This window comes from Tupaia chinensis, unplaced genomic scaffold (genome assembly GCF_000334495.1).
Source record: "Tupaia chinensis unplaced genomic scaffold, TupChi_1.0 Scaffold000612_1, whole genome shotgun sequence".
NCBI lineage: Eukaryota > Metazoa > Chordata > Mammalia > Scandentia > Tupaiidae > Tupaia > Tupaia belangeri.
Window position 1 is genome coordinate 4,729,992 of NW_006160131.1, and position 18,741 is coordinate 4,748,732.

The 18,741-nt window shown below is 52.6% G+C and overlaps 1 long non-coding RNA gene across 1 annotated transcript; it reads left to right on the forward strand.

The window, feature by feature from the left end:
- The first annotated feature begins 5,066 nt into the window (after positions 1 to 5,066).
- Positions 5,067 to 11,201, forward strand: LOC114009745 (uncharacterized). Its single transcript, XR_003551136.1, has 2 exons — positions 5,067 to 5,259; positions 8,163 to 11,201. It is a non-coding gene; the product is annotated as an uncharacterized LOC114009745 (long non-coding RNA).
- Positions 11,202 to 18,741: the final 7,540 nt, after the last annotated feature.

Consider the following 18,741-nt stretch of genomic DNA (forward strand, 5'->3'; position numbering starts at 1 on the left):
TTCTCCACTCTGTAGCCTTTGGGATCAGCTGCTAAGAGTACCTTGGGTGGCCCATGCCAGCTCATCTCCCAAGTAAGTCCCCTCTAGTAATAGCTCATGGGGACCAGCAGACAGCAGAGCGGTTACGTCGCTGGACTCCCACATGGCCGACCATGGTTTTGCGTCCTGGACCTGGTGGCTTGAGACTCACACTGGGTGCATGTGCATGTGTGCCCAAGATGCTGGGAGGAGAATGGAGAAGGGATTGTGGCACGGCCACCCCCCAGGAGGGTGATTTCTCCTTTTGCTCTCACTGTCTCTGTCTCTCTCCCCAGTCAGCACACACGCCCTGTGGTTAAACCCTATTACAAAAAAAAAAAAAAAGTTCATGGGAAGCAATCAAATGTCTTCCCAAAAAACTGCAGAAATTTGGCCCATCCCAGCGCAGCATCGACGCAGCTTCGAGTCTGCTGTAGGGTCACTTGGCCAGATCAGTGAGATATTCTTACCTTGCGGATTTTCTAGGTGAGAACCAGACACTGTCCACGATCAAGCTTCTGGGTGGTCTGTTGAAATTCCTCCTTTTTATGTAAAAGAAAAAACGCTCTTAGGGGCATGGTGGGGCTCCCAGGCCAGCTCCTCTCAAACCCTCCTTCTCTAGCCCTTTATACACCCTCAGTGAGAGGGAGAGGCTTATGGGGCAGGTAACAGGGTGGACAGGTCATTTTACAAGTGCCCAGGGTGACCCACTTCCTCACGACCTTTGTATTCCACCCGAAATGCCGCCTGCCTCAATTAACCCATGACTCCGTGTTCGTTCTGAGGGCTGGGAGCTTAAGCATCGCCCCTCCCCTGCAGAGGTCCAGGTCTCGCCTCCACCATGGGCCGGAAAACCCTGAGGGACTCACTTCCCCTCCCCAGGCCTTAGCTTTAAATGCTGGCCCTGGAACCCAGCAGATCGGACGCTGACGTCTGGCTTCTCCTGCCAGCTGTGTTTCAGAGGACTTCCTTTAACCACTCTGTGCCTCATCTCCTCCTCTGTGAAACAAGGATGGTGGTTGGGGCTCATGGGCAGCGTGGCAGTTAAGGTGCTGGACTCCCACATGGTAGACCATGGTTTAAGCCCCGGACCTGACAGCTTACTTTCTCTCTCTCTGGTTAAATTAAAATAATAAATGAAATACATCTTCCTTTAAATTTTGTTTTTGTGAAAGAAGGAGGCTGGCAGTAGTCATATGGGCCTGAAGTGCTGTCGGGAGAACTTTGAGCAGTGCCCAAAGCAGGCTGGCCTGGGGCGCACAGTGGGTGCAGGTGGCTCTCGTGGCCGTGGCCCTGTCCTCCCTCTGCCTGCACGTGGCAGCCCAGCAGGTAGGAGTGCCGTGGCCCAGCCCAGTCATCCGTGCACACATCGAAGCCACATGTAGATTAAAGAGCTCGGGGTGGGCAGTCCCACCCCTCACCACGTCCCAGGCCATCATGGGCCAGTCCCTGCCTCTCGACAACCCACCACCTTCCAGGTCTCGCCTCCACCATGGGCTGGTAAAAATGGCAGCACCTTCCCACGTGTTTTAAGTCTCTGGCAATTGCAAAATGCTTCATCAAGTTAAACATTTGTCTTCTGGGAGGCTCCCCAGCACCTGCCCACACCTCAGTTTGGGAAACCACCCCCGGTTCACGCTGCTGGGAGACTCGGGCCCCCACCCTCCCCAAAGCTCAACTGGGCTCTATTCTCCCTCTCACCACCCCCTGCTGACTGGCATATGCCAGGCGCACCTACAAAGAGCATGGCATTTGAAGTGGCATGGTCACGGCAAAAGTGTCCAGGCTCAATTATTCCCGATAAGGACAAAAGCTGAAAAGCCAAATAGTAGGGGCCGGCAGGTGGCGTGGTGGTTAAGGTGCCAGACTCCTACATAGCTGACCGTAGTTTGAGTCTTGGACCTGGCAGCTTGCTTTCTCACTTTCTCTCTCTCTCTCTCTCTCTCTCTCGTGAGTGCACATGCTCTATAGCAAATTAAAAACTAATAATTAATAAAATTAAATAATTCTTTTTAAAAAAATAAAAGCCAGATAGCGTCCTTTGCCTCTCGCCCCTGTACTCTCCCATCTCCCTTCCTCTGTACCGTTCTGTGTGGGAATCTGAAAACTCGCAGTGTTCTTGGCAATGGCCTCCTGACAGGATCTGCCAATGAAACAGACTCAGCAGAAATCTGAAGAGGAAAGAGGGGAGAAGCCATTTCTGCCAGGGCTCTGGCAATAGTTCTTAGCAGCAAACTGAGACTGAATGCAGGGGGCTTCCAGGAGCCTTGGAGGCCTTTTTCGTTGCACCTATGGGAGTAGGACGCCAGGATTCCTAGTCAGCTACAGAAAGGAGGCTCCAACAGCAGAGTGACAGCACCTCCGGGGTCTCGGGGGCACGTGAGGTTCAGCCAATGAAGCGGCAGCAGGTGGAACCCAGCAGATCGGACGCTGACGTCTGGCTTCTCCTGCCAGCTGTGTTTCAGAGGACTTCCTTTAACCACTCTGTGCCTCATCTCCTCCTCTGTGAAACAAGGATGGTGGTTGGGGCTCATGGGCAGCGTGGCAGTTAAGGTGCTGGACTCCCACATGGTAGACCATGGTTTAAGCCCCGGACCTGACAGCTTACTTTCTCTCTCTCTGGTTAAATTAAAATAATAAATGAAATACATCTTCCTTTAAATTTTGTTTTTGTGAAAGAAGGAGGCTGGCAGTAGTCATATGGGCCTGAAGTGCTGTCGGGAGAACTTTGAGCAGTGCCCAAAGCAGGCTGGCCTGGGGCGCACAGTGGGTGCAGGTGGCTCTCGTGGCCGTGGCCCTGTCCTCCCTCTGCCTGCACGTGGCAGCCCAGCAGGTAGGAGTGCCGTGGCCCAGCCCAGTCATCCGTGCACACATCGAAGCCACATGTAGATTAAAGAGCTCGGGGTGGGCAGTCCCACCCCTCACCACGTCCCAGGCCATCATGGGCCAGTCCCTGCCTCTCGACAACCCACCACCTTCCAGGTCTCGCCTCCACCATGGGCTGGTAAAAATGGCAGCACCTTCCCACGTGTTTTAAGTCTCTGGCAATTGCAAAATGCTTCATCAAGTTAAACATTTGTCTTCTGGGAGGCTCCCCAGCACCTGCCCACACCTCAGTTTGGGAAACCACCCCCGGTTCACGCTGCTGGGAGACTCGGGACCCCACCCTCCCCAAAGCTCAACTGGGCTCTATTCTCCCTCTCACCACCCCCTGCCGACTGGCATGTGCCAGGCGCACCTACAAAGAGCATGGCATTTGAAGTGGCATGGTCACGGCAAAAGTGTCCAGGCTCAATTATTCCCGATAAGGACAAAAGCTGAAAAGCCAAATAGTAGGGGCCGGCAGGTGGCGTGGTGGTTAAGGTGCCAGACTCCTACATAGCTGACCGTAGTTTGAGTCTTGGACCTGGCAGCTTGCTTTCTCACTTTCTCTCTCTCTCTCTCTCTCTCTCTCGTGAGTGCACATGCTCTATAGCAAATTAAAAACTAATAATTAATAAAATTAAATAATTCTTTTTAAAAAAATAAAAGCCAGGTAGCGTCCTTTGCCTCTCGCCCCTGTACTCGCCCATCTCCCTTCCTCTGTACCGTTCTGTGTGGGAATCTGAAAACTCGCAGTGTTCTTGGCAATGGCCTCCTGACAGGATCTGCCAATGAAACAGACTCAGCAGAAATCTGAAGAGGAAAGAGGGGAGAAGCCATTTCTGCCAGGGCTCTGGCAATAGTTCTTAGCAGCAAACTGAGACTGAATGCAGGGGGCTTCCAGGAGCCTTGGAGGCCTTTTTCGTTGCACCTATGGGAGTAGGACGCCAGGATTCCTAGTCAGCTACAGAAAGGAGGCTCCAACAGCAGAGTGACAGCACCTCCGGGGTCTCGGGGGCACGTGAGGTTCAGCCAATGAAGCGGCAGCAGCTTCCGCTCCTGCAGACAGCAACCCTGTTCTGGCTTTCACTCCTTTCCTCAGTCCTTTCAACATCCCAGTAACCAACTCCCTGTATTCAGTACTACAGTTTGAAATGACCGGGTGGGTTCTGAGTCTGATGGTTGTTCTGCCTCCCTATTCTCGGCCTCCCCTCTACTTCTGTTCTGCTCATGTAGCAACACAGAGGCTCTGGCTTCCCATGAATTCTGGGAGTCCTGATAGTCCTCCTCAAAACCCCCTTCTCTTTACGAGTCCGTTTCTGTGGCTTCCAGTCAAGAACCCCAACTCTAAAACCATTCATTTCAGCTTTGGGGATTTATAAATAAAAATAACAGCTAATACGTATTGAGACCTTTCTGTACTTTTCCTCAGACATATTTGTGCTCAGATCTATTCTTCACAATAACTATGGGGGTCGACATTGTCACTGGCTCCTAGGAAATGGAGTTCGGCCATGTTTAGTCATTTGTCACATAACTAGGAACCAGGAGAACAAGAGCCAGACTAACCATCTCATGAAAGAGCTGTCGTTTTTTTAAACTATGTACTCTGCCTGGTAACACATTAAATATGCACTGCAATTATAAAATGCATTCTAATTTCAGGAGCATAAACTCCTACACCACTCTAAAATACAGTATATGTATGCTAAAGCTTTTCACTTGGAATGTACTGGTGAAATACTGCTGTGGGGGGGAAGATGGGGTAATTTTTAAGCCTAGAATCTAAGTTCCTCCCAAGCCAAACATATTTCCATTAACTTGTCATAGTGCCTGAAATTCCCACCATTCCACTCCTTGCCCCAGGGCAGTCTACCCTCAGAAGTCCCTTAAAAGGTAAAACGTGTCACTTGATAAGAGGGTAGAGAATACTATAATCCATTGCCTCATAGTTCTCCAGAAATATCTTCTTTTGGTAACAGATCTTACCCTGTCCCATGTAAGGCACATGACTCAGTCTGGACCAATCATAACACTCCATCCCCCTTGCCACTGACTGGTCCAGAAAAAAAAACATGTGACCCAAAGTAGGCCAATCAGAGTTCTTCTCTGGGATTTTTTGACAGGATTTAAAGGAGAAACTTTTGGCCCAAGGATGTAAGGATATAAAGCCCACAGACCCCAGTGCTAGTGCTGGAGAAAAGGGTGAAGAGGAGTAGAGAGTGGCACCCCAAACCTGAAGACCAACTCCTTCCCCAGCTTTTCCTCAGATGGGCAATCAGGAGCCAGTAGTATCTTTTTGGCTTAAACCCATTGAATCCTGGCTCTGAACGTTGCAGATGGCCTGACTTTACGCCAGCTGCCCCCGCGGGCATGCAGGTAAGATTTACTAACAGATAAAGAGGGCAGCACCCTGGGCAGCTTAGACATGGGGGAGAGGGATGGCAGGGTGGGCTGCAGGGAGACAGGGTTGGAGGTGCTCCCCGGGAGAGGGGAGTAGACAGGACCAGGGGCAAACCAAGCAGCCTTTCCCACATGCTTTTGCTTGTGAGCTCGAAGCCTGGCCCCAAGAGGGGGTGCCCTCAGCTGAGAACACTCCTGTACCCTCGGGTTTGACAAGCGTGCAGGGCAGCCTTCCCACATGGTGCCTTCTCTTCCTACTGCTCCTGAAATAGCCCTCAGTGGCAAGCCCCTTCTCTCTGAGCACAAGCCTTGGGGTCGGGCGCTGAGGTCCTGTTCGCAGCTCAGCTGGGCGCCCTGGGTCCAGCCGCCTTCCCTCTTCAGGACTCATCTGGAAAGTAGGAATAATGGCTGACCCCTTCCAGGGTTACAATGGGGAGAGAGGGGAGTAACTTTTAGGCAGTGGCACACCAGGACACTCAATGAGTGCTAGGTACTCAGAGAGAAGCTTTCCTCTGCAGACACCAAGAATTTGGAGGAGGGGGGACCAGCAGTTGGCATATGGCTATGTCGCTGAACTCCCATGTAGTTGACTGCAGTTCGAGTCCTGGACCTGGCAGCTTAAACTCACACCGGGTGCGTGTGCATGCGTGCCCAAGATCCCGAGAGGAGAATGGAGCAGAAGGGATTGCTTCTGCAATCACCCCTGGGGGGTGATTTCTCAGTTTCTGTCTCTCTGTCTCTCTCTGTCTCTCTGGCGAGTGCACACACCCTATAGCAAAAACCTTCCAAAAAAAAAAAAAAAGAATTTGGAGGAGGAAGCAGAAAGGCCACCCACTGAGCTGGTTAGAGCCAAGATAGGCTCCCCTCAGCATCACAGGGCAGAGGGTATTAACTGCATGTTCCTATTGTCTGGTTTTGTTGTTTTTATTTTGAGAGATTTTTTTGCTATAGGGTGTGTGCACTTGCCAGAGAGACGGAGAGACAGAAAGCAAGAAATCACCCTCCGAGGGGGGATGGCTTCTTGGCAATCCCTTCTCCTCTGTTCTCCTCTCAGGATTTTGGGAACGCATGCACATGCACCCAGTGTGTTTCAAGCCACTGGGACTCCAACCACAGATGGCCATGTGGGAATTCAGTGCCTTAACCTCTATGCCACCCGCTGGCCCCTCTTCTGCATTCTGAATGCTGTGGCACCCAGGCCTCACTGAGTGGGGAGACGGTCCTCCTAGGGCTAGCGGACTCTTAGAGATAGCAGAGGACTCCCTTCCAGCGTGCCCGTACATGCAGCTGAGCAATTCCGAGCCCACAGCCACCACCACCTCCTTTATCAAGCTCACACGTCAGGCTGGTACCCCCTGCTCTAATCAGCCCAGGGCCAAGCATCAGGCAGCTAAGTGTGGTCCCTGCACTCGCGCCCACCGAGTTATTCTAACCAGCCAGTCCCGAGCCTGCTCGTCCCGCCTCACTGCGGTCTTACCACGGAAGCCACAACACAGGCTGGCGTCCTAGCAGTGCCCCCTCACTCCTCGGTGCTCCCACGTGGCCCTGCGTGGTGCGCTGCATCCCTTATTCCCAGGGATCCACGAGTCTAAACTTCTCCCTCCACCATAGTCATTTCCATGTCAGCATGTCTTCCTCTACCTGAGTAAAATAAATCTCAGCTATATTTTTAAACCGAAGGTCTAAGTTCCAATTTTGCCTGCCTTACTGCTCACCTGCCGTGGGACCAAGCCCAGTCTCTTCCTCTCTCGGCCTCAGTTGCTGCATCGAAATAAATAGGGGCAAGAATAAGAATAACGTGGGCCAGCCCATGGCTCAGTGATTAAGGCAGCTGGATCCCACATGGTCAGCCATGCAGTTCGTGTCCCAGACTCTCAGGCTTAAGAAACATGCCAGGTGCATTTGTTTGCGTGCCCAAAACCCCAAAAGGAGAGATGGAGACGAGACGGTGGCGTGGCTTTGCACATGCCCTCTGTCAAAAATCAAGGACAGAAAAGAAATCCAAATAAAAACAATAGCTGCTTCATGTGGTTGTTGGGAGAAATCGTGGAAACCACAAACACAGGAACACCCGTGCACGGTGAACTTGACAGCGCTCCGTGTGTGTGAGCTGCTGCTACGTAAGTCCTCTCTGGGCAGAGAGAGCAGCTCAGTTCCCGCAGAAAAGCAGCAGGCTTCAGGTCAAGGCCGTAGGTAGAAACTGTCTTGATGGAAACACGCTCCTGCTTTTCCTCCTGAAAATCAGGGGACAGAGCAGTGTGGAGCAGCTATAGACAAAGGGAGACCAGGGAGAGTTCCCAGACAAGCAGAGAGAACCTCAGGGTAAGGGGTGGCCCCAGGCCCAAGGTACAGACCCCATTTTGCTCCCGCAATTCAAGCTTTTCCCCTTACTCTTCTGCCTCCTGTCTGACTTGGCTGTTCACCAAGTTCCTCTATCTGTCCTGGCCTAGCTGGGGAGCCCGTGAGGGGAGGGAGGCTCAGGGAAGGAAGACAGAAATCAGGCTCCAGAAGGCTTACATCAAATCCCTTGGCAGGATTCAACCGCCAAAGAAAAACTTCAGACACTTAGCGTTGGGCATTACTGGCTATTCTCTGGGAGTGCTTTAAAAACCTGTTTTTGTCCATTAAGACAATTACTAATACCCAGCGTGGATAAAGGGGCCGGGAGACAGACACCCCATGCCCTGGTAGAGGTGGAGGTTGTACAGATAAATATGCCTTTTCAAGCGGCAGATCTGCACAGAGTAGCTAAAGTCCTAAAAAGACATATAGTTCCCTGGCCAGCAATTCCGCTCTCAGAATTTATGTTAAGGATTTACTCAGACAAGTATACTAAGATGTGTATACGAGGGTATTCATCACGCTCTTGTTTATAACAGCGAAATACTGGAGAAGAGCTAAATACCCATCAATAAGGGGCTGTCTAAATAAAGCATTACATCCCTACTTCAGAATGCCACGCGGACTTCTAAAAAGGATGTTGCACATCTGCAGTTGTTAACGGGCGGCCGGAGGGGAAATCTGCCCGTGGTGTGTCACTGAGGGGCAGCAAAACAGGTCACACGACGGCACATGTAACGGGAGTGTACTTCCAGGGAATTACACCCATCTATACATCCACGTGCAAATACAAAGAGACGTTTGGAAGGAGGCCAAAATGTAGACTGCGATCATCTTTGGGCACGAGGGAGTGCTTTCGGCCTGCCTAGTTATACCCTCGCACTGGAGCAAGACAGAGACCATTTTATTCGGCGCAGTTCCCAGAGTGGGATTTTCCGGCCTTGGCTGAACGTCTTCTGAAGTTAGAATGAGCCTTATCGTTGAAACGCATATTTCACGTGGACATTCTTCGCTGGCCTGGCCGGTTCTCTGTTGTGGGGGAACCGCCGTGTGCTTTGGTGGCTTTTGCAGCTTCCCTAACTTCTTGCAAACACTGGTGCACGCCTCTCCCTCTCCACCCATTGTGACAATAAAAAATGTCCCCAGATATTGCCAAGTGTCCCCTGGGGGCAAGGCCACCCCTGGTGGAGAATCACTGTCTTAGAGGAAGGGGAAAGCAGGCCAGAGGGGAGACTTGGAAAGGGAGACCAGACAGCATTGCCCCACAAGCTTACAGGGAGCGAGGGCAGGGGCAGCGGGACGCCAAGCTGCCATCTCTGAAGTCTTCAGTCGAGTTCCACTGAGTGTGACCGGACGTGCATGGAAAACTGCGAGGAGGCCAAATCAAGATAGTGGGTTCACAAGGCACAGCCGTGGGCATCAGTGGGACTCAGGGCAAACAGGCAACATGGAGGGGTGCAGGCTCACAGCGGCTGCATGCTTGGGTCTGGACCTGTCCACTCAGGGCTGCTGGTGCCATCGGCAGCTCACTCTGGCTTAGCGACTCTGCTCTGTGCCCCTCCCTTGTTGTCACACACAGTTGGTGCCGCTGTTCAAAACAGGGCTGTCTGGAGTCTGCCATGGCTTGTGCCACAGGGGACCTCCGGAAAATAGGAATGACCGGCACTTACTAGGACCCTAACTGCCTGCCAGTGCGGCTCGGAGACCTTGTAAATAGTTACGCATTTCATCCTCACAGCAACCCTGAGAGTGACACCTGACCATTCCCATGTCGCAGATGGGGAAACTGAGGCACATAGCGATCAGGTCAGTCCCCCGAGGCCCTCTAACTAGTCAGTGTCAGGTCCAGGGGGCCGGCTTCACTCTTGTGCCCTGCAGAAGTATGGGAAGAGCCACGGAGACCCAAAGTGAGAGTGACATTCCCAACTACCGCCATCAGTGCAGGACTACTCAGGCCGACGCAGTCGAAGTCCTCTACCCACAGTGCTTCTCGTCTTCACAGCGCGGAGTCTTATTTCAGATGGGAAACTGAGGCTAGACTCCTGCCCTCTCCGTCCTAACACGTGGCCCTTTGTGCCCTGTGCTGCAGCTGTTCGTGCATCTGTCACCCCCACGCCCCCCTGGCAGGGGCACCCTCCTCTCACCCTCAGTGCCCGGCACAGATTGGCCATCGAGCAATCTGCTCAGCCTGCTTTGTCTGCTCGGTCTGCCCCGTGCCCGAGCACCCTCCCAGGGTTTGGAGAAAGGGCCACTGCGCGTGTGCTGAGAGCCCCATCTTTCTATGGAAACCGTGTGTCCTCCTGGCTCCCGCAGTTCCCCCGGTGACCCCATTTAAGACTCAGGCCAGGATGAGGACAGAGAGAAACAAAAGTCCTTCCGATGTCATTGCATCACCAGGGCGGTGGCCTCAGGGGCACTGAGCAGCGGGCCGCAGCAGTGTGGAGTCGAGGCTCCAGCAGTCTGGTGGCAAGTAACAGCCAGGGCCGCAGCAGCATTGCAGGCTGTACCCTCGGGATGGCCTCTCCACGCTCTGGAGCCCCTGGCCTCACCTTCAGGCCACTCCACAAGCTACCAACCAGTAGCCTTGCAAGAAACCACTTTTCTGCTCAAGAAAGATGTATTCGTCATCTGCAACTTAGATCCCGGTGTGGACCAAGAATAACTGAGATAAGGAAGAGAGGGCAGGAGGGCAGGAAGGAGGGAAGCCATGCATTATCTTCACTCGGCAAGAATTACCAGGCAAGTGAGATACCCCACAGGTCCCACCCTGCCACTTGAAGCGTCAGGAAGTGGCCTGAGGTGGTCTGAGTGGGACCACTCACTTGTGTCAACTCCTAACCTGCTACAGATGCGGTCCCACCAGAAACAGGAGGTGTGGGCATTTAACCCACTTTGGGGGCTTGGGGTGGGGGGCAGAACCTGAGCTGAAGCCACTGTTGACAATCCTGTTCTTACTGAGACCCCTGTCTAGGCTGGCCTCATTCTAGAAAGAGCCTTAGACCCTGTCATCCTAACTGCTCCTCAACTCAGGTGTTAATGGGGCACCCTCACCTGGTGCACCGAGGGGAGAGCTGACCTGAACCCCTTCAAGTCCATGCCCTGTGGACTGCATGACTGCAGACTTGCAGTGGGTCCACCGGCTGGGACTAACATCATGTGACATTAATACGGGCTACGAAGGCCTGCAGTGCTGGCCCACTGGACCAGACAGCCCAGGCTGCGGGCTAAGGGCAGCCTGGTTCTTTCACCCCTAGCTCTGCCCCTGTGACCCCATCTCTCAGAACCTTCCCTGCCCTTGGCAAGAAGTGGTCAAAGAAGTCTCCAGTTACGGTGGTTGTCCAGGCCCACCCTGGCCCCTGAAGTTCCCCTCCTCGCCCTGGTCCTTCAATCCACGGGCAGAGCCTTGACCCATCCAGATACAAAACTCGCCAAAACCCTCTTTGCACCTCTGTGGGAAGAATTCTTAGCATGGGCAGACCACACGAAGCCTTCCGGTGGAAGGATAATCACTTCTACGTGTTTTTCCACAGTGTAGATGCCTAGGTATGCCTCCCTAAGTAAAATTATTTAGAGAATCAGACTGCCTGTGTTCTTTTGCATCTTAGTCTGTTCTGCTCAACATGATGTGTAAGGTCCCTCCAAGGGGTGGTGGCGAGTCAGCTGGAGTCATTCGTTTGCATTGTGTGACTACGAGAGCGCGTACTCCGGGAATGGCGGGGCTTGATCTCAGACTGGGAGACTACAGACGAGGATGTCGCGGACGCTTGCATATCCTTAAAGTCTCACAGAAATGTAGTTAATTTCCTTGGTCAGCACATCTACAGGGTTTCTTTTCATTTTCATTCCCATTTTCTTATATTTTAGATGCAAGCCTTATATACAGCATATGGTTGGGTTTTGTGTGTTTTCCCTTCGTCAGACAGTTCCAATCTTTTAAAAGAATGATTTCGTTTATTTACATTTAATATAATTAGGGATAGTTTTTTCCCCTCTGCCTACACTGATTCTTTTTCTTGCATTTCTTGGCCTTTTTTTGATTACTGTTTCATCTAAATTAAGAGCCATATAGCTTCTTAGTGCTGCCTGTCCTGCCTGACTTCATCGGTCTGTGCCGTTATCCGCCTCGCTAATATTTTTGAACACTCCGACGCCATTTGTCCCCGCCTGACTTTTCTATTATGGTTTCCGTGTATTTTCATTCTACATTTATTTTTAAGGCCTCAGGGCACGTTATTAGGGTTGTCTTACGCTGTCAGGGTTCACTTAGGCTTACTGCTCTCTCTGGTGTTCATTTCTTCCTTCTTTTTTACTCTGCTGGTGTTGTGGTTATGTTTATTTAATTTTTGTTTTGTTTTGCCATAGGTCAGGCACCACCACCCCCTACGTTTATTTTTTAGAAAATGTTAGTTATTGGACCAGCAGATGGCATAACGGTTACATCACTGGACTCCCACATAGTCAACCGTGGTTCAAGTCCCAGACACGGCAGCTTAAAAAAACTCAAATAGCTGGGACCAGCAGTTAGTGTAATGGTTATGTCACTAGACTCTCACGTAATCAACTGGTTCGAGTCCCAGACCCGGTGGCTTAAACTCATGCCGGGCACGTGTGCATGTGTGCCCAAGATCCCAAGAGGAGAATGGAGAAGGAATTGCGGCATGGCCATCCCCCCTGGGGGGTGATTTCTCGCTTTCTTTCTCTCTGTCTCTCTCTGTCTTTCTGGCAAGCACATGTACCCTAAAGCAAAAACCTCTCCAAAAATAAAAATAAAACAAAAAACTCAAACAGGGTGCATGTGCGTGTGTGCTCAAAATCTAGAGAGGAGAATGGAGGAGAAGGGATTGTGGTGTGGCCATCCTCCATGGGGAGTGATTTCTCGCTTTCTGTCTCCCTGTCTCTCTGAATATCTCCAGCAAGCTCACGTGCCCTATACAAAAATCTCTCTCTCAGAAAAAAAGCTTTAGTTGTAATTTACATGGTATGTAATTCGTCTACTCCAAGGATAGAGCGGAGTGGATTTTGGCTGCAGTCCTCACAATAGTTAAGACACCTCAGTTCATTTTTATCATCTCAGAAGAAGCCCTGGACCCCCTCGCTGCCACAACTCCTCTCTACAGCCCCAAGCCAGTAACATCCTTTTTGTTTCTAGATTCTCCTACTCTGGGGGCCAGCAGATGGCACAGCAGTTACAGTGCTGGATTCCCACATGGCTGACCAAGGTTCAAGTCCTGGAACTGGTGGCTTGAAAATCACTCCAGGTGCATGTGCATGCATGCCCAAAATCCCAGGAGGAGAATGGAGAAGGGACTGTGGTGTGGCCATCTCCCTTAGGGGGTGATTTCTCACTTCCCCCTCACTTTCTCTCTCTGTCTTTCTCTGGCAAACCCACGCGCCCTATGGTAAAAACCTTTTAAAATAATAAAAATAATAGACTCTCCTACCCCGGACCATCATATAAATGGGATCGCATTATATTTGGACTTCGGCGACTGACTTCTTTGATTTAGCATAATGATCCCAGGTTTCATCCACTTTGCAGCATATATCAGTATTTCTATGTTATTCAAAAAATTTTTTGAGAAATTTTTGCTATAGGGTGCATGCACTCACCAGAGATGGAGACAGAGAGACAGAAAATGAGAAAGCACCCCGCGGAGGCGTGGCCATGTCATGATCTCCTCTCCTCCACTCTCCTCTGAGGGTTTTGGGCACACATGCACACATACCCAGCGTGAGTTTTAAGTCTCTGGGTCCAAGACTTGAACCCTGGGCGACTACATGGGAATCCGGTGACATAACCATTATGCCATCTGCTGGTCTCTGTTTTTTTTTTTCCAAATATTAATAAAACTGTTTTTAGAACAGTACAGCAATGTACATTTATAATGAATTCAAGTCCACCTTCAAATAACAACACAGTGCTTTACAACTGGTGCTAGGATGGTATAATAACAAAATCCCTAATTCCTCCCACCTGTCCTTCGTATCGTCACTGTCATTCATCTCATATAAAAGTGTGTGTGTACATATGTGTGTGTATGTCTGTGTGCGCATGTGTGGGTGTGTGTGTGCATGTTTGTATGTGTGTGCATGTGTGTGTCTGTGTGTGATGTTTGTGCATGTGTGTGTGCGTGTTTGTACATGTGTGTGTGTGTGTGTGTGTGTGTGTTAAGAATTATTTACACTGCTGCTCTTATTATTCTGGACAAATTGTTCGCTCCTAGATCAATCATGACTAAAGAAACCCGAAGTTTTCATTTCCCTTTGCTTTCTCACTCCCCGCTCCTCCCTTCGTTAAGGAGAGCTGAGCTTCTGCTCGGTATCGCTCTCTTGTCATAGAAGAACTTCGAGCGTGTCTTGCAAGGCAGGTCTACTGGCAACACATTTCTTCCATGTCTGTTTGTCTGACAAAGTCCTTGTTTTTATTTCCTTTTTAAAAAAGCCACAAAGAGAGTGTGTGCATGCAAATAAGAGAGAGGAGAGAGAGAAGCATGTCCCAAAACAGTCTGCTTATACCGCAGACCCCTTCCCTCAACCTCAAGTTCAGCAGAACGGTGGGCAGATATATACAGATGCACACAAACATTCACGCATGCACACGTATACATCTGATCCGCAAAAGAGGAATCAGGAGGTTTCCTGCTCCCCTACAGCTGTGAGACCCTGGGGAAGTCACTTTGCCTCTGTCACAGTGCGGATTACCAGCTTGTCCACATGAGGGACTTGGGGCTTGTGGAAGCAGCTGTGGCCTGCTGGCCCTGCTGTCAGATGGAGACACCGAGGCCCCACGAGTGGACTACTTTTGCCACATCCCACAGCTGATGTGGTGTTCTGAGCACCCTCGTGTTTGAGCCACTTTGGCTGAGGATGTGGCCTATGCAGACCAGACGTGGCTCCTGTCTCAGACAGCCGGGACTGACCAGGGTCCAGCTGAGAAGGCTGAGACTTGACTCAGGCAGCTCTGCCTGGGGGGACCGTGAAGGCTGTGGGGGTGGGGGGTGTCCCTCCAGCAGGTTTGCAAAAATTCAGAGGGGTTTTCCAGAGGGAGAAGCTGAGCAAGGGGTGCTGTAAGCAGGGAGCCAGTACGTGCAGCAAGAGGGCACGGCCCCCTCTCCTTGCTCCTGCGCAAACACAGCCTTCCCCTGCATTTCCCATCTACGGGCTGAGGCAGCATCCCCTTGGGAGGAAGTAGGTCACGTTCCCAGTCCTTCAAAAGGAAACTGCTACCTGCATGGTGACAGAGTGTGAAGCAGCCGCCTCCGCCGTCTCCCTCCTGTGCCTCCCTGCAGCCCGGCTCCCTGGAGCCTGCTATTCCCAGAGCAGCTTTCCGATTCCTGCCCACTGCACTGCGAGGAGACCACTCGGAGAATGAATTAGAGGCCCCCTAAGAGGAGCGGGGGTGCAGCAGCGAGCATCTGTGGCTGGTGCGGGTGCCCCAGCTCACCCTCCTGCCACCAACCTAGACAAACTCGGAGGTGGCTTTCCCAGAAAAAGAAAGCTCAGGCAGTGAGCCTGGCCAGGGGGCAGTGTCAGCTCTGCCCTGGCTGTGAAATGCTCAGTGGGGCTCTGAGACCTTCCTCTGGGGGCGCTGCAGAGACCCAGGTCATCTCTGCATGAGGGCAAACCTCACCCTGGGCATCAGGGCTCTCCGAGGACCTGCAGCCATGGTCTCCGTCTGCCTGCACCTGCTCCCTGGAGCTGTCGAGGGGATGCTGAGCCAGGCAGAGCCTTGCCACCAAAGGTCAGATTCAGGCGAGAGGAGCCCGGTTCTCCCAGGAAGGGTGTGATGTGGTGCCAGCAGTGTGGACTTGGGGACAGACCGGGGCAGAGCAGGGCAGTCTGAAAAGGGCCCCGGCATCCTGTTCTGTTTCCTGAGCAGTGAACTAGGGTGGTGGCACCCTCCCTGACCAGGGCAGGGGACTACATCAGCCCACTGGCCTCCAAATCCCCCAAGGTTCCTGGGTGCTGACCATCAGCACCCTCGGACAGCCTTTGTGTACCCGGTACCCCAACTCCACTCTGTGGGACCCGTGTACCTGTGATTCCCCACTGGCTGGGCCACTCTCTCTAGTCTGCCCTTTCAAAGGGAGTCCCCCGAAGACCCTCTCCTCCGCTAGGCTTGTGGGCGTGCGTGCCCAAAATCCCGAGAGGAGACTGAAGGAGAAGGATTGCAGCATGGCCATCCCTCGTGGGGGTGATTTCTCGCTTTCTGTCTCTCTGTTTTTCTCTGTCTCTCTGGTGAGCACACTCACCCTATAGCAAAAATTTCTCTCTCTTAAAAAAAAGAAATGCCAAGGTTATGACAGATAAAGACAGAATAAGGAACTACTGAAGACAGGGGAGGCCAAAGGGACACAACCCAGAATGCAGACTTTCCTCCTGAACAGCAGGTGGGCCGTGAACCAGCAGCGGATCGGCTAACAGCCTCGGGTCAGCAGCACCTCGACCATCACGCCCCCGGGGCACAAGGCAGCCCATGCTTGGCGGGAAGCCCCGCTCGAGCAGTTAGGGGCAAAGGGCGTCACGTCTACAACCGACGCCAATGTTCTAGAAAAAACAGGTACGTACATGGAGGGAGGCAGAGGATGTTCAAGAGAGTGTGGGGACGTGGGGGAGGGGTACACTCAAGGTCTTGCCATTCTGCTTTTCTTGCAATTTTTCTGTGGGTCTAGGATTTATGTCAAAATAAAAAGCCAAAGGAAAAGGTGAGTTGCTGTGTGGAGAGCTGGCTGGTGGCAGGGTGAGGGGGAGCAGGGAGTGAGGGCTGTGCAGAGGGCCGGTGGGGGGGGGAGCGTGGCCCAGGCCTCAGCAGTGGCAGTGGCGTGGGCAGGTGGAGAGACCTGAGACGGATTCTGAGGGCCGGGCCCTGGTGCTCCTGAGGAGTTGGAGTTGGGGGCTGGGGCGAAACGATCAAGATCATCCAACTGAGCAGGGCCCCTTCCCAGGATGGAACAGGCTGGGCGTGGAGGGACAGTCGCCAGGGCCTGTGACCACATACACAGCCAGGGTGCCGCAGCCTCGTGTGCCACCTACCGAGCCCACGCCGGGGAAGCGTGTTCAATGCTCTGGAAGTGGACAAGCCCATCCCAGGAGCCAGCGCTGGGAAAGCAGAGGCAAGGGAGCCTCCAGGACTTAGAAGGCTCTCGAGAGAAGAGGGTCATCCCAAGCCTCAGGGCTGAGTGATTTCCTAGGGCCATTGACCGCGCTGGCTGGCGGGTTTGCAGGCACTTGCGAGGCGTTCCGCGCTATTGTCTTTTCTGCAGTCGCTCTGTGGATAGGTAACGCTACTGCCATTCAAAGCATGATGTGACAAAGGCTCCGAGAGGGGGCACATCTCACCTAAGGTCACACTGGAGTTCGAACCCTGTGCACTCCATGCTGGAGAACCTGCCTGGGAGTTCTCAGTTTCTGTCACTTCCTGTCCGGCTTCCTCACAAGAATGAGGTCTCACCTCTTTGGAAGGAAGCCTTGCAGCTGTTTTTTCCTGACAGCTGTTAGGCTACTTACAAAGGGAAGGAGTATTTTGTTGCCGATCCAGCCCCTTCCAGGAAAGAGCCCCTAACAGCAGGCTTCCGCCCACCCTCACTCCCCTGACGTGCCGAGGAGGCCCCACTGCTCCCAAGGAAATCCCTTCGGCTCCTAACATTCTCCACTTCTCCTTCTCTGAAAGCAGCTCTCTGCAGGGCGGGGACCAGCACCCTCAGATCCTGATCCACCCCCGAGATGGCTGCCCACTTGGGCCTCACTGTTATTGTTCTAACAGATCAATAGCAAGAGACACCAGTCACAGGAGCCCGGGGTGCCAGGCTTTCTCCACACATCAAGTCTGATTTTCCCACTCTCATTTTCTTTTACTTTTTTTTTTTTAAGAATTATTTATTTAATTTCATTTATTCATTCATTTATTTTAATTTGACCAGAGAGAGATACAGAGTCCCAGACACCAGCTCTGGGACTCGAACCATGAGTGGTGTGTAGAAGTGTCCAGTGCCTTAACCACCATGCCACCTGCTGGCTCTGACCCACTCTCATTTTCAATATAGGGAGCCTGAGGTTCAGAGGGATGAAGGAGCCTGTCCAAGGTCGCAGAGCTGGAAAGTGGTTTTGCCAGCATTGAGCCCACGGTGCAGGCCCAGTGCCAGGCCCGGCTGCCCCTCCAGTGCTCAGCCACGATCTTTGGAAGGGACTCTAGTCCACCTGAGGTTCTCGCCACACAGTTCCATCCCACCTCTGCACTCCAAGGCCACGCGCAGGCCATGCTGGAAGGCCGGAAGCTTTGCTCTGCCCAGCTCCTGCCCTGGGCTCTGGGTTTCCAGCCTCTGTCCCTTCCGCCTGCTCGCTCCATTCCAGCACAGCCTCACCCCGCCACACCCAGCCCAGCCTAAGCCTTTAAAAATGCTCAGTTGTTGACCCCACCTTGGGCCTGCTTCTCCTCTGGGCAGTCCCAGGCCTGAGAGGAAGTGGAAGGCAGGGGCTGGTGGGGTGGGTAGATGGGTGCGGCCGGGTGCAGCTGGCCAGTAGACCCAGGAGATCCACTCCTAGGAGCGCGGAAGGCCTGGCGGTCTTGCTGCTTCGGGCCCAGCGCATTCTCCTGCATGCTGCACGGCTGGAGAAACAGGCCAGTTACCCACAAGCCCACCCTCCAGCTGGGGTGTCCACGGCCCGAGTCAGCGCTGACTAACCGCTGTGACAAACGGCCCCGTTTCGGAGGCAACTTAGATTTTACCATTTATCTTTGTGCACGATGTCTGGAATTACGTTACAACAGTCCAGGAAACCATGCAGGAGGAGGAGTCAGAGCGGTAAATGAAAGAAGACTGGGAACTGCGGAGGAGTGTGGGGCTGGGCGCGGGCGGCTCAGTGAGTGATTGTACTGTCCTCTGGACTTTCGCATCACTGGGAAATATGTGCATGTTTATTTCAAAGGCGTACCAAGCCCACGGCTCGTGTTCCTGGTGCGTGGCTCTCTTAGGTGGCTGTCTTCTGGTGCTTGCTCTCGGACATAGGCCCCTTCTCTTTTGAGGCTCCTCCATCATCTTGTGGCCTCATGGTCATCCTGGTGTCATCCAAATGGAAATCAAGAGAAAAAAAGATGGCATGCCCGCCAGTCAACAACAC